The following is a 24825-nucleotide window of genomic DNA, read 5'->3' as shown; positions in this document are numbered from 1 at the left end:
AGGATATTTGAGGTTTTGGTTCAGCAGATTTTCATAAAATGATGCTGGTTGTTTTGACATAAAGTTGCACTGCCCATCTCAAGGTATTTTAATTTCTAAAGTTCAGCATGAAATCCTTGAAATTCATCAATTCATATTTTCCTTCCTTGGAAGTTTCTGGGAATGCTAAGTGCTGTCATTTCTTTCTTGGAAGAAGTTCCCATCCCCTGGATCCCAGTGAAAGGGTTGCATCCACAGCAGAACAGCAGGAGATGGCACTGCTCTATGAAGAGGGAGAAATCAGATACAGACATTTGGAGATAAGGGAGGTTTGATGCTCACTGTCAGCAGCTGCTAAAATTCTTGCCATGAACTGTGACAGGAACATTGACAGTTTTGGTTTATAATTCCCACCATTCAGGCCAACTTGCAGCTAAATCATTTAAGCTTTCTAAATATATCCCAACTCAAGATACAAGCAGTATTGAAATATTTTTGCTGGGTTCCTTTATGCATTCTTTGCATTGTGCTAAATAGGGCAGGGATAAGAAATGGAACAAATTAAAAGATTATTTTTTATTTCACTACAGACTTCAAAGGCAGTGGATGTGTCTAGAAAAATGTACAAATGCACTCCCAAATGGAAGAAATTGGATAAACAGAAGTTGTCATGAAGAAATGTCGATAGAAAATGATGTAGCCTGGGCTGTAACACCTGTTTTTAAAGAAAGCATCACATTCAGTGCTTTCAATACTCAAAATCGATTCTCAGGGAGGGGGTTGTTTTTGTTTCCTCTGCCATTCTCCTGTAAAACCCCACAGCTAAAGAAAGATTTCCAGAAAACCCAGGAAAATCTTGTAAAAATTACAGATCATAAAAATCTAAGACAAATGTTTCACAAGTCCACGATATTTCCTTTTATTTTTCACACACTGCAGGACAGATGGATTTTTCTGAAAAGCATTAAAACACCACATCAATAACTATCAAATCATTCCTACCAAAATAATTTCGAGATTGTCTTTCAAATCATAGCTGAAGGTTAAGGAGAGCCCAAGCAAGCAAGCAGGCAACCAGCAGAGCATCTCCTGCAATCCCAGCCACTCGAGAACCCTTCCTCCCCTCACCCCAAGAGCAGGGGCTATTGCCACCCTGGCCTCTTTTTTTGTCTGGAGCTTTGCATGAAGTAGGAAATACTGGAATGTTCTCAAAATGCCAAGTATCTGCTGTAAAAAAACAAAAAATAAATAAAATAAAGCAGGTTGATGAGAGTAGAGTGTTCCACTGCTAAGCCAAGGGAGGCCAGATGCCCCCTGGCAGTTTTCACTTGAGTGCAATTAAACAATTTTCAGTGCTGGGTGGGCAGTGGCTGGATAAACAGCCTTGTGGACTGACAGCAGAACCTCTGGTAGTCTTGGAAAACACATATTGGAAAAAAAAACCCAAATAATGGCTCTGAATCACAGTAATTTCTATTGTCTGCCCTCAACAGAGAGGTGATCTGCTTTATTTTTGTTCCTTTCCTTCAAAATTGCCACAGGGAACCCCTTCTGTTGAAAAGTCTGGGGAAAGAATCCAAATCCAGTGCACCTTTCAGGATGGAAAAGTTCTCTGTAAAGAGTCCAGTGGGAAAAGGTTTTAAAAATCATTAAACCCTGAAAGCTTCTGAAACTTTCTGTTTCTATCAATTGGTATCTTGAAAACCCGGAACCAAAGAAGGGGTTGTGCTGGCCAGAAGTGAAGACAGAATCCTAATATTGCCTCAAATATTCACACAGAGATGGACAGAGCTGCACATTGCTCTTGTTTTAAAGGCTGCAGAACACAAACAACATTTTCTGTAGGGAATTCCTCATCATTTGGATGAAATTCTGATAAATGGGTGGCCAACGCTCTCTGGTTACTCTGTAAATGATATATTTGTGCAAATGAAATGTGCTCTGTAAAAATATATGCTTTAAAATACAGAACTGCAAAACCTGATTCCAGAGCACTGCTAAAAAGATGGAAAGCAGAGTCCTCTAGTGGTCTCCTCTTGCCCTAACAATAAAAGCAGTCAGTTTAGGGGAAGTGCATGACCTGAAATGTGACCTCACAAGAAAGAAATCTTAGTCCAAAGCTAATAATGATCAGAGAAAATTTCCCCCATGGACATCCATGAAATATATCAGACTTTGGAAAAGATCACAGACATAGAAACAAGTGGAAAAAACCAATTTACGTAAACTTCCCAAGGAAACAAGGGGAGGATGAGGAAGCTGTGCCAAAGTATCAATTAAAGGAGCTGATGAAAACATGGCAAGAGAGTGAGGGGGAAAATAAACCTGACCCAGTGCACAGGGCTGCTGGCAGGGAGCTCTGCTTGCTGCCCACACTGAGTTCACAAGATCAGAGCTCTTCACATTAAAAAATCATGTAAATAATTTGGCACAGTAGACAGGTGAAACAGCCATGTTCGTGTTGGTGCCAGTTTTTAGCTGTTTGTATTCAAACCAAGAATTGACCTTTCTGTAAAAAAATAATTAAAATGAATGTTCATGCACTCATTTTGTAGGAATCCTGAGTAATAGTTCATGACTGCAATAAATAGAATAAAGTTTTGTAAAACTCCATCTCTTTCTCTGAAGATATTAAAGTAGTGGCATCAATAACAAGCAAATGGCAAGACAGCATTCCTAAATTACACAATGAATATCCTGACATCTGCAGACCTTAAGCAATCCCTTGGCAAAGGCACATACCCAGCCCTAAAAACCTGGCCAACAGCAGTTTCTGAGGAACATCTGTGTGGTCCTCGTACCAGACACTTCCCAGCACCGTCTTTAAAGCCCCATCTTGGGGAAGCACTTGGAAAAATCTGTTCTCCCTTTAGAGAAGAACCTCATCAGTCAGAGCTGTGGGGTCACCTGTCAGGACCATCAGCATCCCCCATTCCAACATCTCCAGCCCCACCTCTGCAGAGTTAAAGCATGAAAAGGTTAAGTTCCACATGTGAAAATTCCAGGGCCAACCTTGCCTGGATCTATTTGCAGATGCATCTTCAAACTTCCACTCCTACACTTGGTTTTTCCTCTCTGGCTTTCATCAGCTTTACTACTTGTAGTTCACACTCCTGTCACAAAACTGTTGCTTAACTTACACACAGACATAAAATAAAGTTTGAAAAGATCCCGTCTTTCATCCAGCAGGGGAAATGATTCCCTTTGAAAATGTTTGAGGCTGCCTCAAACAGGGTAAAGGATTTTGTTTTGTATTTTGACACGTGCTTCTAAAACACCAAAAGTTGCTGTGCCTGAACCAATGCAGAGCTGGAGACTCAACGAGCCTGTGGAGAAACAACCTGGGAGGGAATTTCAGTGTCAGGCAAAGATGTGCAATAACCTGGGACAAAAAATAACAGGAAAAAGATCAACCCATCAGCTAACAAATGCAGGAATGCAAATTAATTCCCATAAGGAATTATGTGATCAGTGATGAGTGAATTTTGCAGTGGGTGTGACCACCTCAGTGCCAAACTTAGACTCCTTTTTCCTCCTAAATGGGAAAGGAATTTGTGTTTGGAAGTAGGAAATTCTGAATGCAATTGTGCTGCCACCACCATCACCCTCACAAGCTCCCTCAGGGACACAGTAAATTGTGATTATTCCCTCAGACTCAGTGAGAGAATTCTTATCTGCAATGACAGCTTTTGGTGCAGGGTTGCAGAGGGGAGCTCCTGCTTGTGGTGTCGAGCAAGGGGAAGAGGAGAAACTCTTTATTTACTGGGCTGCCAAGGCTACATTCAAGGAGCAAGAGATGCTCTTTATGGCCTCTGGGTCCAGTGGAAACGATGGAGATCATAGAATCATAGGATCATTGAGGTTGTCATGGATCTCTGCAGGTTACCTTGTCCAACCCCCTGCTCAAGCTGGGCCACCTGCAGCAGCTGATCAGTGATGAGTGAAGCTTACTCATGGCTGGAAAAAATCACTGTAATTTCAGCCAGCACGGATCACAATGGAAACAAACCTCCATCAGTAACAGCCCTAATTTTTATTAATAGCAAGAGCTGTGCTGGACCTCAGCTTCACAAAGAAAAATGAGCAAGAATGTGAAAACAGGACATTCTCTACAGCCCTGCAGGGCCTCTGTGCTACAGGCACTCAGTAAATATCATCCAGGTGCCAGTCACATTTCTACCCACATTTCCAACAACAGGGCCAGGTTTTATGTTCAGTTCTGCTGCTTTCCTATGGAAAAGTCACAGCACTCCTTCCAAGCATTAGCTCACATTCCCATCTTGTGAGGGGAATCAGGAGGGACAAAAGGATCTTATGGCATACAGCCCTCTCAGAGTAAGAAAAAGAATGGATTTCTAGTGGTGACACTGAATTGGCACGACTGGAAATGTCAAGTGTGTTTTACTCACTGATGGCTATAAAGATGCACTCAGAGCTCCATGAAATCCAGTTGTTGTTTGCATGTTCCAAACGTGGTCATTTTCCAGCCAAAGTTGTTACAACTTCAGTTCCTGGTTGTGTAATCACCTGCCTAATACTGCAAGTGCAGAGAAACCTCTTTGTTCTTCCAATTCAAAGGATTTTGTTTGCCCTGGTTATCTCTGCACATCCAGTCCCTGTCTCCCACAGCTCAGGCAGAAGGGGCTGACATCTCTCTCAGTCCCTGGGGAAGCTGTCCCATCAGCTTGGTCCTTGAAAAGCCACTGATGACCCCGTGGGGTGTTCCCCATGCCATATCCTAATCATTCTGAGGAAAGCAGTGCCTTCTTCCACGTTCTTATGAGGTCTTCTCATAGTCTTAATTGAGACTGTGGGCATAATCCAAATGCAAGTCATAACCATAACAATTTAATTAGAATTATTAAATCCAAAGAGCCAGAAGCACTTAATTAAATAAACAGCTTGGTTTGTGAGTAGAGACATACTTCAGATCACTGCAGTCATGAAATTCTCGCTGTGCAAAATTATGAGTTGCTGTTTGATAACAATCAATAGAAGAGACCATTGAATAAATACCTTCTGACTTGTTTTCCAAACCATCATATTGGCCCCAGTAGTTTGCCCGACAGATATAAATAATGATGCAATTGTGTTTCCAGTCTCGCTGTTATTGGTATCTAAATAACCCCTGACATAACTAGACAAAAAAGGAGGCAGGTAGTCTGTCAAATCTCACAGGTCATTGGCACTGTAACCTCGTGCAGGGCTGGGGCTGCCAGGGCTCCTGTCCTTGTCACTTGTGTTCCCAGCATGGCCTTTTGGTCTGAGCTTTGGAGAAATACATGGACACGGAGCAGATGGATGTGTCCCACAGAGACTGCACTGCTGCACAGGGCCAAGGAGTGAAAATATCCTAAATATGGACTCACAGAATAGCCTGACCTGGGAGGGACCCACAAGGATCATCAAAGTCCTCTTCTGGCCCTGCTCAGAGCAGCTCCCAGAATCCCACCCTCTGCCCAAGGGGGTTGACCAAATGCTTTGTGAACCCAATACACGGAAAATGAGAGGGACAGAAGCTACAGAAAAATTTCATCATTCATTTACAAATTATTACTAGAGATGAGAGGCTAGGTAGGAATCCAAAGCACATATTATAGACAGGGCATTGCAAATCTCTTACAGGTCTCAGTCGGATTCGTGGCTTTGGTTATTCCTCTCCTGAGGTAAAACCATCCCCATTCACCTGCAGCAGAACCAGAACTTCCTTCTTGTGGCTGGACTTAATTCTGAGCCCTTCAGAAACGTGCAGGTGACAAGGAGCCAAATGATCCTCTTCCCTGGCCTGGAACATTTTCACTTTGGGATGAGGAAACATGGCACAAGGCACAGAATTTCCATCTGCTGCTCTCTGGCCCCACAATGTCCTTTCTGCCTTTACCCTTCTGTGTGAGCTGGGCTGCCCCAAATGCCCCCCACCCTTGCGTGTCTGTGGATATCCATAACACACGCAAAAGCCACACAAAGCCAAAATCCCTGGAGGAAATCTTCCTGGAGCCTCCTTCCCAGCCATTCACGCTGCCAGCAGCAGCTGGCATCCCTCTGCCATTGTGTGTCCTGGTACAGAGCTCGCCTTGCTCATCCAGCCCCAAACCCTGCACAAATCCTGCCCTTTTCCCACCTCTCTGGGGTTTTTGGAGCAATCCATCACTGCAGGGAACTGCCAGGGAAGCTCAGCCTGCCAGTGGCTCTGCTGTGGGCTGGGAGATTTTCACCCTCTTTCCCAGTGAAATTCCATTGACTCCCAGAGTTTGGTAAAATCCCTGCCCACGGTGAAATTCGGGGACAGGATGGACAGGCATCTGTGGCACTGCCACAAAGAGTGGGCAGATGAAGAGCTTCACAGCCCTTTAAAAAGGCTGATTGCAACAAGAATTATCCCAAGCCCAGTGATTTCAGTACTGCAGGGCTTTGGGCTCACTCAGTTGGAATTTAACTGTATGATTTGTCAGCCCTGGCTTGGTAGGAACTTTGAACTCTGCTCTTTGGTCTTTGGTCAATCTGCGTTGTTTTCTTCCTTTGAAAGAAGAAATGTGTCCTGTATGAAATGTCTTAGCCTGGTAATAAATTTTTGAGTGTTTTCTGCAAAGAAAACAAGCAATTGTCTGCATATGCCATGCCCAGCTCTTCATGTGCTTCTCCCTGTGCAGTCATACACCAGCACAGAATAAAAGAGGGAATAGAAGGGTTTGCTGTATCTTCATAAAATGTACAGGAGAATTTAGAGAGAAGCAAATCCACTTCCTCAGGATTAAGACTCACATTTCATTATCTGCTTTGTGCCCTGCTTCTGCCAGGTGCTGACTGAGGTAAACTTTGTCCAACTCAGTTCAAGTTCAGAAGGAACCAAAAAAATGCAACGTTTTCCTGCAGTTTCTGTGATATTTTCCAGTGTAATTATAATCTCTATCAAGGTTTTAGACAGGAGAACAAAGCTGTGGAAACTCAGTTGGAACTTTCTGTCTGGTCTGGCTGCCCTGTGTTGTGAGGCTCATGGCAAAAAAAGCCTCTTTGCCACAGCATAGGAAGTTTGCTATAACCAGGAAAAAAAAATATCCAAGAGCAACAATATTTATTTTCCACACTCCATTAGTAGCCCAGAAGCAATTCAAGCATGTTACTAGAAACCGAACCCATCTAATTAAAAATAATGTTCCAAAGCTCCACTGATGTGTTTTGCATCTGGAGCTGGCTTCTGCAAATAAACATACACAAAACCAAGGACAAATCACAATAAATCTAAGCAGACAGGTACAAGCAAATTGGTCTGTGGAAGTGACATGTCTCTCTGCTTAAATGTCTACCACAAATCCCAAGGAGATGTGGTAGGATTTAATCTAATTGGGTTTGCCACTTCCCTGCAGCTTAATGTGAGAATAACAGCAATTATATATGACTGTACTTAGCTCAGTACCAAAAATCCATTTATTAGGCTATTAAAGCTATAGAAAGCTGGGGTTTGAGATCATTTGGGTATGCTGGTTACACACTTGGCCTGCTAGTTGTTTTGTGGTTACAGTTTCCAAATTGCCACTGATGAGGTTGTGCTAGAAAAGCAGATGCAGTTAAGCACTTCAATGAATGGCTTAGAAAGGTTTTCTTCTCACTTCAGGATCCATAATGGCACCTCAGAAGTTGGCTCAGTGCTCTGCAAATCTCAAAACATTCAGCAGGAGACTGAGAAACCAAGAAGCTGCTGAGGTTCAGAAATCTGTTGATCATAAAGCAAAGCACCTTTGCATGTGTGGGGCCCCACAGAGTTGGCACAGCACGGCACAGAGATGCAAAAAGAATTATGTTTAAGGCCAGCATTACAGGCCAACAGAGAGAAGAGCCTCTAGCTTTTTAGCATTTGAGAGGGTGCAATCAGCAAGAAATGGAAGAAAAGCCATTGGACCATTCTAAAAAAATGTAGTCTTGTCACTCTCCTGCATGTTCAGTCCAGGGAAGCAGGTGATGGATGAGCTCCCCATGGAGCTCAGCACAAGGAAGCTGCACAGCCCTGTCCTCTAAGCCTTTGTCAGCTCACACACCATCATAAAACCCTTCTTGCCAAACAGATGTTTGCAAATGAGGCTGTAAACCCTCACCATTTCATTTTTTTTCTTAAACCACGGTGAGTGCTGGAATAAAGGTGGATATTTTTTGAAGTCTGAGTTCTCCAGTGTTCACCCAGTGGGGGCAAACCCTTAACAAATGGTTCCTTAAGCTCCCTCAGGCTCCAGTGAGGGCCTGCAGTGTGGGAGGATTCCAGGGCTCTCTGTGACCTGTCAGACACCACCCACGAGCTGTTTGGGCAGTATTCAACCTGCAGATTTGTTTTCAAAGCCAGCTTTACAACATGAGATCCTCACATTCAGCACCTGAAATTCCGAAGGTTTGGTTTTGCTCCCAACAGAGTGACACTGGAGACAGAGGCTGTGAATGTCTCATTTTCCATCCAGAAACTTCCCAGTCTAACTCTCCTGGCAGCTGAGATGTTGATAACCTTGCACAGCAGTCTGGCTTACACATAATTTTAAAGAGATTTCTCTTTCCAACTCAACTCTGATCCAAACAGACAGCTATCACAAATTAATCCAATTCCAATGAGCTCTGCTTGAATCAGACACCCCACTAGTTACCTGCTGGAATTCAAAGAATGTTAGTTAAGGTCCCTGTCCAGCTCCTGCAAAATACTTCTCTGGGAAGTGGATAAATTTAAACCTAGTTATGGGCATTGTTTTCTGGTAAAAGAACAGTAAACTGGATTGCTTAACAAAATCATCATCCTCATTGCTCTCATTGCAGCACCACAAACATGGGTGACAACCTCTCTCCAAAGGTGGAGGCATCCCGAACCAGTCTGGTTTTCTGCTGCATTCTAGCCTTAGGATTACTTTAAAAGGTTATAATTAACATAATTACCCTGAGTGATATCTGAAATGATTGCACAGTTCAAGTGAGCAGCTTTAGGACTGACTGTGGATTTGAAGTCCCTTTTTGTCCCCACACACCCTGACCCCTGTCCTCACTTTTACAGGGATGGCAGTGGCATTAAGCACTTCAGTGGGGCAGGCAAGGCTGTGTTCCCTAAGGAAGGTCCCTGTCTGCTCTGAGGGAAAGGCTCCAGGTGAAGTAGAAATGCTCCCAAATCAGTACAAAAGGCTGCTGAGGGCCTGGCTCTGAGGATGGGTGGGAAACACAGGAGAAAACTCCCACTCTCCTGGAAAAAAGCTGGTAAAATCCTATGGGAAACACAGGCTCTTGTGAGATCTTTCCTCACCTGGGTCCCCAAGAAGCAGTGAAGAGGAGCACACAGATGTCTCTTTTATGGTAGCAGAGCCCCTGGATTCCCCAAGTTCAAACACCTGAATGTGGTGGGTGCAGCTGCCCTGGACAAAAAGCAGTTTTGAGAATATTCACCTTGATCAGCCCAAGTCCTGTGAAGTCCTACACCTTCTGAGGAAACTCTTTAACCAGAAGTTATGTTAACAGGCTCATATTCTCCTGTGAGTAGGAGAGGGATGACCAATTGTACCTGAAATGGGGATGCACTGAAACACTTCTGACTCCTCAGAAGACACATCCTGCAGCATTCCATTTAGAGATGCAGGAATTATCAGGATGGGATCTCACATGGCTGCAGTTTATCACACCCCAGCAAATTCATTGCACCACACAACCTGATGGCACATGACAAAGTGTGACAACTGAGCTGTATCGCTCAGGAGAGATTGTCGAGATGTGCCGAATATTTTCTAAACTGCTATCAGGAAACATATGTTTCCAAGGGGTAATGATACAGTGGGACTGAATAACTCATAAAAATTATGAATGAAGTGTTCTCACCTTCATTTGACCTTTTTTATTTCTCCAGCAGACAGAGCTAAATGTGTGGCACACCAGAGTGCATCTGAAAGAAGAGACAGATGATAATAAGAAGCTGTTAAGAGCCGCTCACTCCGCTGGCTCTGTTAGTTCAGCTTGCTTGCACAGAAAGAATTTCCCTGCACGTGTGAACATGAGCACAGATCAATAAAGGGAAATATCCAGGCTGATCCTTTCTCAGCCTGAACTCCTCCAAACAAGATGCACACACAGCCCTTGTGGAAGGCTGGAGACAGGAGCTGTGTTTGAGGAACCACAGAAAAGGTGATGCTGTTCTCCCTGCACAGAACATCTCCAGAACCAGCTGGGAGCACTCATTCCTCCCTTAGCTGTTGTCACAAAGGTATCTGGAACATTTAACTCTCATTTTCCTGTCTCCCACACCTACAGCCAAGGTCTGCTTGGCTACTCACCTTGTCAGAGATCATAAGAGATCTAATTTGCCTTAAAAATATGACTGCTTGACATGTTTTTTAAAGTCAAAAGGAGAGTAATATATTTCAAATGTCAGGAAGGGAGCAATACCTGTGTGCCCTTGGAAACACATGCAGGGTGTAAAAATACAGTTTGGTCAAGCAAATACAGTTTGGTCAAGCAAAACAAAGCATCTCCTGTCCATAAGAAAGCAATGCAGATTGGCAGGAATGGTTCCAATGCAATCAGCCTGCTCTAGGACAGGAGGAGTGTCTCAGTTTAAGGATTCATAACCTGTCACCATCATTCCCCACTGGGAATGCTTGGTGGTGTAAATCCTTTGGGTGCTGTCTGTGCCTTTCCCTTCGATGCTATCTGGATCAGGCACTCACATGATGTGGTTTGTCCCAGGTAAAGCTCTCAATGCTATTTTCATTTATGTAAATGTATCCAAGCCCAGCCACAGGGAGTTATCTCCAGTGGTCACTGGGATTCCTGGCTTTGTTGTGCCCATGGCATTCTCCTCACTTTGCCACAAAGGCCCAGGGAGTTTTTCAGGGCATGGATTTTCTGAGGCATTTAACAGTCTCCTTGTCAGCCTCTGCATCACCTGCCTCAGTCTCCTGCCAAGGCCTGGGGCACAATGGCCACGAGGAATGTGCAGCATTTTGTCACTGAGGAAAGGAGGTCTCACACGCTCTGTTTATCCCAACAGATGCTGCTGTGAAGGCTCAAAGGTGATTTTCACAAGGCTGCAAATTCCCTCACAGCTCAGCCTGTGGTCTCCAGACACAGCCAGGGCTATGCACAAACCCTTGGAAAGGATTTGTGTCCACACAGAGGAAATCATGAGGAGTTACATTTGGTGGGGTACCCAGAGCAGGCACCCCAGGAATGGGGCTGGGTGTGGTGGGAGAGCTGAGTGAGAGCTGAGCTGGGTACACCCGGACCCCTTCGCTTCCTGGCTTGGTCTTTGCCCTCTGGAAGCAGCAGGGAGGAGGCAGCAAACAGCATCAGGGACACCCATCAACTAATTGAAGCCATGCACAGGAAATACACTGCACAGGTGCTAAACCACTGCAGATGTTAGAAAGGCACGAGGTAAAAAGGAGGGGATTGCAAAGCGAGCATCAAACACAAAGGAAGTTGTAATGAGAGCAGGAGCGTGAAGAGTGACAATTCAGCACGGAAAGATAAAGATGGAACAAGAATGGGATCAAGAGAGAGCGCACAGACAGGATGGGGAGGAAGAAAAATTTGAAATGGAAACGATGAAGATGGAATATGATTTCCAGAGGGAAAGAATAAGGGTGAATGAGGGTCCTACTGGGTCAGCCCATGCATATTTAGTCAGTTATAATAAGGTAAAATTGCTTCCTCATTACAAAGAAGGGAATGATGTTGATATGTTTTTACAGTCTTTTAAAAAACTGTACAGAACTTATAATTGGTGAGGGGAGGCATGGGCAGCACAGTTCAGCCCCTGTGCCATGGGAAAGCCCTGGAGGCCTGTGCCAGGCTGGTTGATAATGACTGCCCTGACTGTCAAATTGTGCACGGAGCCTTCCTGAGAAGGTGTGGGCTTGACCCCAGAGACCTGCAGGGTTACACTTGGGTCTCCAAGGAAAGGATCTGATAACTCCTTTCCTGAATTGGCTGTAGAAATGACAAATTTATTTAACAGGTGGATAGAAGGTGAAAAGATAGCTGTATCTGGGTTTTTTTCTTCTTTTTTTTTTTTTTTTTTTAAATGATGAAATTATCTTGAGGAGCAGCTTCTAGAAGATGTTCTGAAGGATTTGGGAGCCCAGAAAATGCTTTTATTAAAATTTTCAGCCTATTAATCAAAGCAATGTTTTTATGACAAAAATAATGGGAATCCTACATACTTCCATAAAGACTTGCCCCTTCTTTCAGAAACAACAGAAACACGCAACAAAGTACACAACTCCCAGAATTTTATAAGCCACAATCTATTACTTCAAGAACATCATAACCTAAATCTCATCCTATTTCATATGCAGAGACCACAGGTATGCCATGGAGTGTGAGGGAGGAGATCAGCTCTCTGTAAAAAGAGTTTGATGGGAGCCAGTTCAGATGCAGTTTGTTAAAAGACCTTTAGTGGAAGTACTGACAGCAGCCTGTGTTTCCAGAGGTGGCTCCTTCCTCCTGGAAAGCATTACCCACAATTTATCCACATTCCAGCTTGAATTTCCATTTCAAACAAAGAAGGAAGGACTGGAAAGTGGCTGCAATAGGAGACAGATGGTTTTCTCTGCTTTCTGAAATATTTACTGCTTGTAATGAGTCTGTAAAATTCAACGTTGACTCAGCTACTGCATTCCCAAATTCCTTCCAGACTCTCGACTCAGTCTCCTCTGTGCCTGGCAGTGTCCTGCTGCTTCCTCTCACACTTTCCTCAGCACCTTTCCCACAGCTCCAGGGGCAGCACATCCCTTTTACCTGAGTTGTTTTGCACCAGGCTCTGCAGCCGAGGCTGGAATGAAGAAATTTGCTGTCCTCAATGTAATTTTCTATTGATCATTTATCCTTTCTCTTTTTAACTCACCCATTTTCTCATTTACTTCCTAATACCCTTAACAGAATATCCATGATACTTTACCTATGACCATTTTATCTTCAAATTCCCCCTGAACCTGCCTGTGTGTACAGCCCCCTTACTGCCAGCATCATTCAGGCTTTTATTTAATTGGCTTTTAATTTTCTGGATAGGTCTTGGCATGGATAATTTCCTGCATTTTGAGGCAAGAAGAAAACTGTGTCTTTCCCCTTGAACTTCTGCTTCTCTTCTAATTCCTGTGTAAAAGTCCTGTATCGTCTCTAAGCATTTCAGTGGAAGAGTTACCACCACCTCCTCCCATCTAATTTCCCTTTTTCTAGAGATCACATCCAGCCAGGGCCTTCACTGAGGGGCTTCAGTGACATGAAGGGGAGCAGATTTTGGTCTAAAGGCATTTCTTGAACGTTTCCCTCCAGTTCCCACACTTGCATGTGCTATTTCCCATATGTGCTAGTGTGAAAAGAGCTCCTGTGGGTCTCTTTAGGGTGGCTGCTGACATTATTTCTGTCACCTTTAACGGACTATTTGCCTAAAGACCCCAAAGTACTTCAGAGAGAAGTCAATGAGAGAGAATTCCAATGGTTACACTTGATAAACAGGGAAATGGAGGCACAAAGCAATTCACAAAGTCACACAGCTCAGAAAAGTCCCATGAATCTCTCATGCAAACACTTTATCTTTGATGCAGAACTTAATCTTGAATTCTCTCATCCTATCTCAGCCCTGAGAGAGAGAAAAAACCTTAAGAGAAACACTGCAAGCTCCTGGCCTGTCCAGCACAGTGGAGCTGTGCTGGCTCACAGGCTGCTCCTCATTGATCATTTACCCCTGGCTGAACAACTCCAAACTAAAGGAATTCTGCATTTGCACTTTGCTGAGCTCAGAGCAGCTTGCAGAACACATCCAGGAAAAGCACGTGCTGCATTTACAGCGAGGTTCAGGTGCTCCTGTGGTTTGGGGGTGAGCATTAGAGTTCCACGTAACAAATAGGGGGTTATTTTAATCTTCTAGAACTGCGTGAGATTCGGGTTTTAATTGACTTCTTCCCTCCTGAACTCATCTCATAAAGCGTGTTAGGTATATCTGCTGAGTAAATAGGAGACAATAATATGTTTAAATGTCTGTCTGGAGAGTTTCTGCTACCCAGAGCTGCAAATCGATACAGCTCAGAGAGACATCTCTTGTTAATATAACTTTTCCTTTCAGCATGCTTTCCAACATGTTTAATATTTTTCAGTGTTATTTTGCTGGCACTGAAAGCCCAACCTGTGTCGCCAGATCCCTGAACTGGGACTCCAGGGATGTGTATTCCACTCTTGGAGCTGTTTTTAACATCTTGGACAAGTAAGTACAGCTCTCCAGGCTCTTATATCCATTCCCAGCCGTTCCCTTTTGGGCCTCGTTCCTGTAAAGATGTGTGCATATATTTGATTTTATAAACTGGGAAGCTGTTTAGCAACTGGGAGCAGTCCAGTGACTTGGAGTGTTAAATCCAGCACCTGAATCTTTGCAAGACACGGCTTTGAACTGTGCACTCTCAGATTGTGCTGGACTGGGATAATAAAATGTGACTCTTTCCAAGACAATCTACCTGTAGCACCACCCCCCCCCCAAAAAAAAAGCCATTTCTAGTGCTCTTGTCTGGCCTCAAAGCCAGATTTCAGGCTTGGGGTTGAGCAGGGAGGAAGTTTCAGGTGAATTGCATCTGTCCCTGGGCTCTTAAAAATAGCCTGGATTTGCCCCTCTGGACTGAATATTGTCAGGCTGAAAATATACGTTGGAAAAACACTCTCCATTTCCTGCCCAAATCAGCCTATAAATAACCTGTGCAGCCCAAAGTGGCCCTGATCCCACCTCAGGAATAGCTGCTGTGCTGCAGCACTGACAACAACAAAGAGAGGGGAATTGGTTAAGTACTTTGGGGGTTAAAATCTGTGCCCTGCACAGTAAATTTTATGGCTGAGAGCGAGTCTTCTATAGTCCCATTTATTATTGCAAAAATGATTGGAGCTGGGGACCATGACACTATTACCTGTTACTGCAGATTTATTGAAAATTAGCAATTCCATTTATATCTATGAGATTTCAGGGATTATTCTGTTATAGACTGGAAAACCGATAGATTTATAACACTGGCGAATCCAGTTGTACCAACTAATAGAGCCAGTGAGAAAATTTAGAGGTTTGTACTCCTAAAGGAGTTAACCTTTGGATAAAGAAACATTTTTCAAGTAGCATCTGAGAAATTATTGGATTCATAAATTCTGGCTGCTGCAGCATGAAAAATATTCATTTCCTGGGGTTTATATTTTTGTTCAGAAAAGATACAGAAGGCAAAATTTCATCCAAAACCATTTTGCTCCACTCAGAGCCCTGCTCTAATTGCTGTTTTATCTTATGTTAAGCCCTTGGCATTTATTGGCAGGGTTTGCCTGGCTGACCCTTAGGAAATTTCCAAGGTATGAATCTCCTAAATTAATTAAAATTGTATTGACTTGAGTGAATCTGATTTTACTTTAATTTTGATTTTTCTCTACTCGCTGGACTCCTTAAAAATTGACCCAAACCTGCAAAGGTATTAAATTCCTGTCAGGATGTTGGGAGTTCTTTAGGATGTGTTTTTTGTTGTTTTTTAATGTGTGAGATCTCTGACTGTGGATGAGCTCGTGTAACTCAGCTTTCATTTTTGAGTGGCTGTTTTAATATAGATTATTGCAAAAACTGGAGAAGTGGCAAACAAATCTGCAATTTATCTATGAATATATGAGAAAAATCGAATGGGGCCCCAGCTCCTTAGTAATGTGAGAAATCATTGTACTCCAGCAGAATGCAATTAAAATCCATCACCCAATAATACAGATCTTTTCCCATTCAATATTCCCCAATCTCTGTTGTTCAGGCCAGGGAAGGAGGTGGTTGGGCCTCATTCAAAGCTCAGTTCTGCTGAGGGAAAACAATATTACTTCTTTGGGACTATCCAAATTTCTCCTAAGGGAGCAGAGGTAAGGAACTGTTTCACTGATTTCAGCAAGGAAGTTGGAAGAATTCAGGCTTGGACATTGGACTGTGAAGATTAATTTTGGCTCTTATTAACTTATGGCTATTTTTGTCTACATTACATATACAGATAAACAGATTTTTAAAAATTACTTTTAAAAGTAATTCAAGGGTTTATAAATCATAAAAGCTGCAGGTGCTAAGTTCTGAAAAAGAAATAAATGTTGAATTTCAGTTAAAGTAATCCAGAGTACTCCCACTTTAAAGGGGAAGAAGAATGGCAAGTGTTTGTAATAAGGACCACATCCCCACCCCAGTGGCATCAACTGAGTTTCGTTATTAACTTTGGAAAGAGGCAAAATCCTTTATCTGAGAATCTCTAAGGAAAAAAAAGCCCTGGAATTACCCCATCATTTCACAATCAATAAGGCAAAAGTGGAGCGTGCGAAGAATTACGATTCCATCCCTCCGTTATAACACTGCACCTGGAACTTGGGAATAGAGCAGTTCTGTGTTTCATAGCAGCCACAAACCAAGTTTAAAATGCCCAACAGAATTTTGATTTCTCTTTATATTGAATATAAACTTACGGATGAGATATTGCCATCTGCAATTAAAAAAAAACAACCAAACAAACAAAACCTGAACAAGAATATTCTTTTTCTGTGCTCTACAATAAAGTTTGTGCTGGCTTTTGGCCCAGGACAAATCAGCACAAATCCATCAAAGGCTCACAATTTACAGCTTTTCAGAATCCAGCCCAGAATGCACCAACTTCTGATTATTGTGGTAAAATATCCCAGCTTTACTGAATTCCTTAGTGCAGAACCAAATATAAGAACTGGACATGGAGCTACATTTTTATAGAAGACTTGGTCCAAATATGGACTTTTCTCTCCTTGCAGTATAAAGGAATCTACAATTTCAAAGACTGTAGATCATTTTACAACAGCAGTGACTCCTGTTTGAGCACAAGAAAATATCTTTGATTCTAACTGAAAGATTATTTCTGGTATTTTTTTATGCAGACCCCTTTTTGCATCTCTCCTGTTCTAAGGACCAAACACAGCTTTTCTGATGGATAAATTCATGGATTTCAGAACCATTCTCCTGAGGAGGCTCAGTGGATGTCAAGAGGCAGGAATTGTGCAAGAATGATACAAGGCAACCAGGGAAAAGTTGTTGAACTAAATAGAAAATATTATTTCCCCCCCACAGCTGCTGAATTCCCCCTGGAATATTTTTCTTTACATTGTTAAAGGAAGCTCAATCATGTCATGATATTTTTTTGCTGTAATAATCAGTGCATCAGTACTTCAGACTATCATGAGGGGAAGTATTTTAGCCCAGAGACAGACAATAAAAATAAATGTGAACAAATAATGAGTAAGAGAGCAAGAAGGGAAGCTAAATTCTTCATGTAAATCAAAGTTGTTCCAGAAAAGCTGGGAAAGAGAGGTTGCTATTTCCAACTGAGAGTCAACTGAAAGTTAATGGGGACATCACTAAAGATCACAGACAAATGGGCACTGTACTTTTAATGAATATTTTATTCATGTCACCTTTAAATTAGTTAAATTTGATAGGATGATAATGTAATGCAAAATGGCTTCCTCCCCAGACCATTTTAGGTGGAGGGTAGATAAGAATTTAATTTTAGGCTAATGCCAGGTCAGAATTAAATTTAAAAAAAATTATGGCTGGAAAGTAATAAATCCAAAGTGACCAATGGAAAAAATATTAAGTTAATGAGATGTGCAAGCCATTTAGAAAAGCACAGATATTTTATATGACATAGATTTTTCTTATCTGGAAACAAGCCATTTTAATACCTGGTGATAGGGATGAAAATTGGGAAAGGAGAAGGGGGCACTCTTGAAGTTATTGCTATCAGGTCTTGAAAAAATTATGAAGATAAATGCATAAAAGCTCACAGTGGGGAGTATTCATCATTTCATCACCAAGCTTGGTAACAACTTCAAACCCCTAAATTGCCCTGTAGGTATTTAAATGTTTGTTCTGCTGCTCACAGGGTGTTGTCACTCACATATGCCAAGGAAAGGGTTTCCAAACTGGGTTCAGCAGCTGCCCTGAAACCATGAATTTGGGATCTCTCCTTTCTCTGCTCCATCCTGAGCTGGCACACACAAACAGATCCATGCACGGGATCTCAGAATTCACATCTGCTCTTGCACAGCCTCACCAGCACGTGGACACTGTGCTTCCCATCCTCCCTCAAAAAAGGGACACCCAGAGACCGTGTCAAAAAGAGTTATTATAGCAGATACTTCATAAGTTCAGCTGTGAGAGAGTTCATCATCGTTTGTAGAATGCAACAAGTAGAAAATGTCAAATTGCATAAAGCCAGAGCAGAAGCTGTGAGTGGGGGTCTCAGGGAGAGGAATGTGCTCCTCTGAAATGAGGTCAGAGTGAACAGGAGGGTGGAGACCGAGCTCCTGGGACAGGAGGAAACTCATCTCATGCAAACACATTAAACTGCATCGTGATGTGAAAGCACAGAGCGTAATGGATCCCTTGCAGGAAAGCTTTGGGTTTGTGACTATTGTCACACCCAGGGGGTTTCATAAACTGAGTAAATCACCTGATTCCAAGTTATCTCTGGGTATTTTGCTGGCAGCACTGCAGCTGACCAATCCAGCCATGTCTGCTGCTTTTCAATGTGACTCTGCTGCATTAGCCATGCCACCAGAGCTGTGACACTGGGCTGATGGACTGGAGCCTCCCCAGAGCCCCCTCCAGATCATTTGCAAACTGAAGCTGAAGAGAAGAGTGTCCTCCCACCCATCAAGCAGCACACAGAGTTACTGTGATGCTTCAGCAGCCACTGTGGCAAATTTTGGGTGGAATTTCAGGTGTGGGTGTTATTTGATAAAACCTAAAGTGAAAATGGGCACATGGATGGACGTGGCTTTCCCATCTCCACAGAGCAAAGAGAGGAGGTGGCAGAGCCCAGCAGGAGCCAAGGCATTGTTGCAGTTTGCTCTCCTCGCTGCACTGATAAGCTGCAATGGTCATCAGCGCTATTGATTTGCTTTTTGAACGGGAGGGTGTGTGAATGCTGGCTTTAAGCAATCTCTTCTCGAGGCTCAGTTTGATAATCCTTTTCAAGCTTTTATTTAAACTCTCTAAGAGAAAAAAGCAAGAATGAATTAGAAACTGGAAGAACACAAAGAAGCTTGAAAGAGAAGATCAATAACTCCCATGCAGAGCAATAAACAAACTAGAACAATTACAGTGAGAGATGGTTATTGATCAATATCAGGAGAAGCTCATATAGCAGCACCTCTGTTTATACCAGACCTCAATTATATTCTTACTTGCTCATAATAATATAACTGCATTCTACAACTTTTATCACCAGGGAGATTTTAATTCCCTTTTATTAGTGAATAATAACCATGTGTTTCCAGGCTCAGCACATTTCCATATCAGCCAGTCCCCACTGTCCCTGTGGAGCTGGAACCTCTCCCACAGCCTGGAGAGCTGAGCTGCAGAAAGGTGAAGTGACCCCCTGAGGCAGAGGAGGGGAAATCTGAGCTCTGGGGACTCGCTTTTCTGGCAATAACACCTGGGGACCTCCACAGCAAAAAGAGACTTTTTCAACCGAGAGCAGAAATCATCACCTGTAAGTCAAGACAGTGAAACACCAAGTAAACATCAGCTCAGCATAAGTGTCCCCCAAACACCTGGGACATAAAGAAATGCCAGCCCCTCCTGGCAGTGCCAACAGCTGAGCTGTGTAATCCTCACTGAGCCAGGACATTCGCTCTCCTCCCCTCCCCTGCTCTTTCCTGGTCTGTAAAAACTCTCACGCGCTCAGATTTTGTTCAATTACATGAGTCGGGGTAAAATTTAAGTTTCTGCTGGTTGGAACTTGGTGGTTTGGACTTAATGAGATGTATCAGCAGCAACACAGCTTTCCTTTTCTTGGGAAATGCCTCCCTCACAGATGTCTAAGGTAAGTGGGTTTTAATTCACGGTATGCGTGTCAATCCTCCAGCCTGTCTCCGTAAAATCTGACATATAAGACAACTTGCTAAAGAATAATGAGCTGAAGTCTGTCCTCTTCAAAAGTTTCTTTACTCAAGTAAGCTCACCTTGAAAATATAATCAAAAATCCCAGAATCCTATCCACAAATCATATTGAAAATTGAAAGGGTGAAGAATTAGGTCTGGCTGAACTAAATTTGAAAAGCAAAGTTGACAAGAAGTAAAATAATTTATGATAAACTAACTTCTTTTCCCCCACAGTTTGAATGATGCAGTTTTACTAAAAAACTGTTTAATAAACTTCTCCATAAATATTGGTAAAAATATCTATAGCCAAGAGATTATCCATAAAGTTTCACTTTAAAAAAATGTGAAAGTTTTCATTTTACTGTCAACAATTTCAACAGGAGAAATTTCCTGGAGCATCCTCAGAAAAGCCCTGAAGTTGATTCCATGTCCTGTTTCTGTTGGGCTGTGTTACAAGCTTTACCTTTTCCTCATTTTAAGCATCCACTGTGCCTTTCCACTTTAGTTTTCATTCTGATCCAGCCCTCTGCTGTCTTGACATTCAGGTGTTCTTCAAAGATCTGTCGCTGATTTCCTTGCAATCGTTCCACAAAATGGACAATATGCTAAGGAAAACCGCCTTGCAAAGTTGCCAAAAGAGCAATTCCAATCTAATTAAGAGTTCGTAGTGCTTCAGTGAAAGCAGCACAAACACTGTTAATATTCACTGCAGCTGCTTTGTCAATAACTCCCAGTGAATCCTCCAATTTATAGGAAAAATCAGGAAACTATTGGATTCTATGACACTGATAGATCTATCAGTATTCATTGCCCCCATCCTCTGCAACGCGAGGCACAAATGCCAATAACTCTAACAGTCCCTTAAATGCTGAAGGATCATTATTAAAGTGTGCTTGGCATCCCTGGTCATTAATTATAATCTTGTGCACATATGCAGTGTGATTGCAGGAAATAATCAGCTTTGTCTGCCAAATTGGCAACATTTAGAAACTAATTTGTTATGACATACCATCAAAGATATTTAAACAACAAACCCAAAGCTCTGCTGCACTGCGCACACTGTTAAAATATCAGATCACATCATTAAAAAATAGTTAACATATCCGAGGGGAGGTAATATTTATCCTTGAACCCTGGTTCAAGTGGAATTTCCAGCAAGAACAGTTCTAGCCTTTCTCCCTCGCAGTTCACAGGAGAGGGAACTCTCTCCGGAGCGCCGGGCAGGCGGGGGCAGGGAATGAACGGGATCACACCGCACACCCGCTGTCAGTCAGCAGCCGCTGAAGGAAGGTTTGCCAAGAGCACCGCTTGCCCGGGAGTACCACAACACCTGGGAGTACCACACTGGCCAGGGGTACCACACCACCTGGGAGTACCACACCACCTGGGAGTACCACACCACCTGGGAGTACCGCACTGGCCAAGGGTACCACACCACCTGGGAGTACCACACCACCTGGGAGTACCGCACCACCTGGGAGTACCGCACCACCTGGGAGTACCGCACCACCTGGGAGTACCACAACACCTGGGAGTACCACACTACCCGGGAGTACCACACTACTCAGGAGTACCACACTGCTCAGGAGTACCACACTAACCGGGATGCCCGCAGATTCCTTTAGAGCCTTCAAACTCTCTCATTCCTGTTCCAGCCACTGCTCCCACTCTCAGCCCCCGGCTGCTCGGCACCTCCGGCCGCTCCAGCTTCCCAGGCAGGGCTGAAGGAAGGGCTCAGCCCCAGCTCCCTCAGCAGGAGCTGAGTTCCCAGCAAACTCCTGTGACCTTCCCCAGCCTCAGTTCCTGCTCATGGGATGGCAATTTGTGTTCTTCATATGGCCCCAGACAACGCGGCCCCTGCACAGCACCTGAGGGAACAGCGGGACTCCCGTAACAGCCCCGTGTGCTGCTGTCCCACACATCCTGTTCAGGATGCAAATCCCACATTTCTCTCTGGGCTTTTCCCTCTGGGCAGCACAGGGAAGGACATTTCTTTCCTCTGCGGAGGACCAGAGAGCCACACCATGGATTTTCTGCCATGGACAGCACCCAATCATGGACAGCAATCAATCTTCTGCTTGAACTCTGGACTGGGACAAGGCCAACGCAGATGCTGCAGGACAGAGGCTGGCCCTGGGAAAGGATCAATCCTGGGAAAGGGCCATTCCTGGGAAAGGGTCAATCCTGGGAAAGGGCCATTCCTGGGAAAGGGCCATTCCTGGGAAAGGATCAATCCTGGGAAAGGGTCAATCCTGGGAAAGGATCAATCCTGGGAAAGGGCCATTCCTGGGAAAGGATCAATCCTGGGAAAGGGCCATTTCTGGGAAAGGGTCAATCCTGGGAAAGGGCCATTCCTGGGAAAGGGCCATTTCTGGGAAAGGGCCATTTCTGGGAAAGGGCTAGGCTGTGCACCAGGTTTGCATCATGGAGGTGACAGACACCATCACCCTCATGTCTGTCAGGGGTGAGCTCTGAATCTGTGCACTGAAACTTCCAAGGCTCCGGATCAGGAGCTTGCAATGGAATGTTGGAGACCATGGAATATTCAAGGGCTCACCAAGCTCTCATGGATATCAGAGGGTGCACGAGGCTTATTGTATTATGTGCATACATAATGAGATTTCTTTTCTCAGATCTATGGTCAGAGTATTAAAATATGCATCAAAATAAAACCAGAAATTAAATATTGAGCTATCCTTTCATCCGGGAAAGAAAACTCTCCCCTTTTTCTTTTTCTACATAAATGAGCAGAATGATTTTTAAATGGCAAATCGCTTGTGTAACGTATTTTAAAGGAAACGATTGTTTCCAAATTGACATATGGCTCTAGATTTTATTAAGAGAGCCAAATAGGATGCTTTTCTCTAGAGCAACAAGTGACCTTGCAAATTTTTCTGCAGTTTTTTTCTGAAACTTTTCCCTCTACATTTTGCAACCTTCAGTGATTTTTTTTTTTTTTTATTGTTGATGCCCCCTGCTGTAGCAGGAGTTCATCAGCCCAGTTAAAGCTGGGGATGGAGAATCCAAGAAGAGACAAGTGAAACACTTAACCATGGGATTGCTGCTCCATTCTTACAGTAATGACTGTTTACTCTGGCAGACAGGATTTCAGCAGAATACTTTGTGTAGTTTTTGTGATAATTTCTTATTCTTTTCCCGTGTTTTCTCAGAATCCAGCACTCCATATTATTGGAACAGCAGTTAAGAAATCACAGTTTTGTGCAAATCCATTTCCCCAGATTCTCAATTGCTGTCATCAGCCACTGAACCAACAATAATATATTTTCTTTTCTTTCTCGGAGTATTTTGTAGCTTGTAACTTATTTAATAAAAAAGTCCTTTAAAATGCTTGAAAAGAACCAGTATCTTTTTTATAACATAATTACTGTTACATTTCTTTACACAAAATTTTGAAATCTGTAGGTTCCAAGGATACTTCTGGAAATAGGAGGCAACAAAATGACCTCAAATCCATTGTCATGGAAAGACAAACTGTATCAAAAAGTACTTCAGACTATTAATAACTCTTATATCAATATTCTTGAAATGTTTCCATCTTTTCAAAGAGAAATCATAGATACAAACTTCTAATTTGCACCTGAAAAATGAAGTAAATATTTTCTACATAACCGTAGAGATTTCGCAGCATTATTAGCCTTTAACCTTTCAAATGAGTAATTTATATAGCCTCAAATTCATAAAACCTTTTCAAGAGGACATATTTTACCTTGAAAAGTTCTATCACAATGTACTCTACTTAGGCCAACAGTCAAATTACATCTAACAACAAAGATATAATTATTTTCTTCTTTTTTTCTAATTTGGATAAAAGTGATCCACTGGCCTTGGAAACAATGTCCTGTCAAGGAAATCTTTTGAAATAAGTGTCCAATAAACATCTTCCCACTGGGAACCAAAGCAAATTAACACAAGTCCAACACACCTCAGCCAGGCTGAGCTGCTGCCCCTGTGCCCCAGAGTGTCAGGACAGGAGTTTTGTACCTATTTCAGTGGAGACAACTCCCCAAATGAACTGCCTCAGGAGAAAATACAGGAATGATTGAATCCCCACTAACTCCAGCCCTCCTGGGCGGGTTTTACGCTTCCTCTGGACAGCACGGAGCTCCAAAGGCAGGGATGGCTCTGACCTTCAGAGCACAGGAGCAGGAAGAGCTCCCCCTCTCAGAGCCAAGGCCATGGAACAGCTCCCACAATCCCAGAGCCGAGCACAGGATGAGGAGAAGGGGCTCTGAGGAGCTGGGAAGACTGGAGGTACAAGGACAAGCTCCTTGAGTGCCTCTCTCCTCGCCATCCCCATCTCTCTCCTTTGCAGTGCTTTAATCACTCTTTTCATTATTCTCTCAACACTCTCCAGTTGTCATTATCCTCTTGAATTATGGAGAGGAGAGCTGCACACAGGGAGTTTGCCAGCAGCAGTCACACAAGCACCAAAACTAGGTAAAAGAACCTCTCTCATTCTCTTGAAATTTTCTTCTACATTCATTCAAGAATTTCATTAGCCCTTTTGGCCGTGGAGGCTTCTGAGAGCTCACAGCTGCTTGATCACCCACAACAAACAAAGGGATACACATTGTATCCTGCCATTCTCCACAAGAAATTCCTGATTAATGTTCTCCTGAATTATGGCTGGAATGGGAAATATTTCATTATCATTCCTGATCTGACCACATGGTCATTCTCCTCCTAAACACAGAACAAAAATACTGGCAACGGCAGCACCTTTACTCTACACTTAGATTATTATGCCTAAATATAATATTAGGTATATTTATATACTTAAATATAGGTATATTCCCTAATTACCTATTATACCTATATTACCTAATATACCTATGTTTTCTTTCCTAACCATCTCATCCCTGGCTGCTCCAAGATGAGAGATCTTCTTTTTAGTTCAGCCCTTCAATGTACAACAGTTCTTC

General features: G+C 43.1%; 3 long non-coding RNA genes across 3 annotated transcripts; 1 reads left to right on the top strand and 2 right to left on the bottom strand.

The window, feature by feature from the left end:
- Positions 1-878: 878 nt before the first annotated feature.
- LOC111926417 (uncharacterized) lies at positions 879-10139 on the bottom strand. The gene is made up of 2 exons (XR_015282471.1): positions 9811-10139; positions 879-9353 (listed from the first exon to the last, which is right to left on the bottom strand). It is a non-coding gene; the product is annotated as an uncharacterized LOC111926417 (long non-coding RNA).
- On the top strand, positions 8270-15849 carry LOC111926415 (uncharacterized). Its single transcript, XR_015282465.1, has 5 exons — positions 8270-8356; positions 9002-9091; positions 9842-10192; positions 10979-14191; positions 15747-15849. It is a non-coding gene; the product is annotated as an uncharacterized LOC111926415 (long non-coding RNA).
- A 101-nt stretch (positions 15850-15950) lies between these two features.
- Positions 15951-24562, bottom strand: LOC147655172 (uncharacterized). The gene is made up of 2 exons (XR_015282478.1): positions 21411-24562; positions 15951-21284 (listed from the first exon to the last, which is right to left on the bottom strand). It is a non-coding gene; the product is annotated as an uncharacterized LOC147655172 (long non-coding RNA).
- Between the last annotated feature and the right edge of the window lie 263 nt (positions 24563-24825).

This window comes from Cyanistes caeruleus, chromosome 2 (assembly GCF_971803275.1).
Source record: "Cyanistes caeruleus chromosome 2, bCyaCae1.hap1.1, whole genome shotgun sequence".
Lineage (NCBI taxonomy): Eukaryota > Metazoa > Chordata > Aves > Passeriformes > Paridae > Cyanistes > Cyanistes caeruleus.
This window is presented reverse-complemented; position numbering and strand designations above follow the sequence as displayed.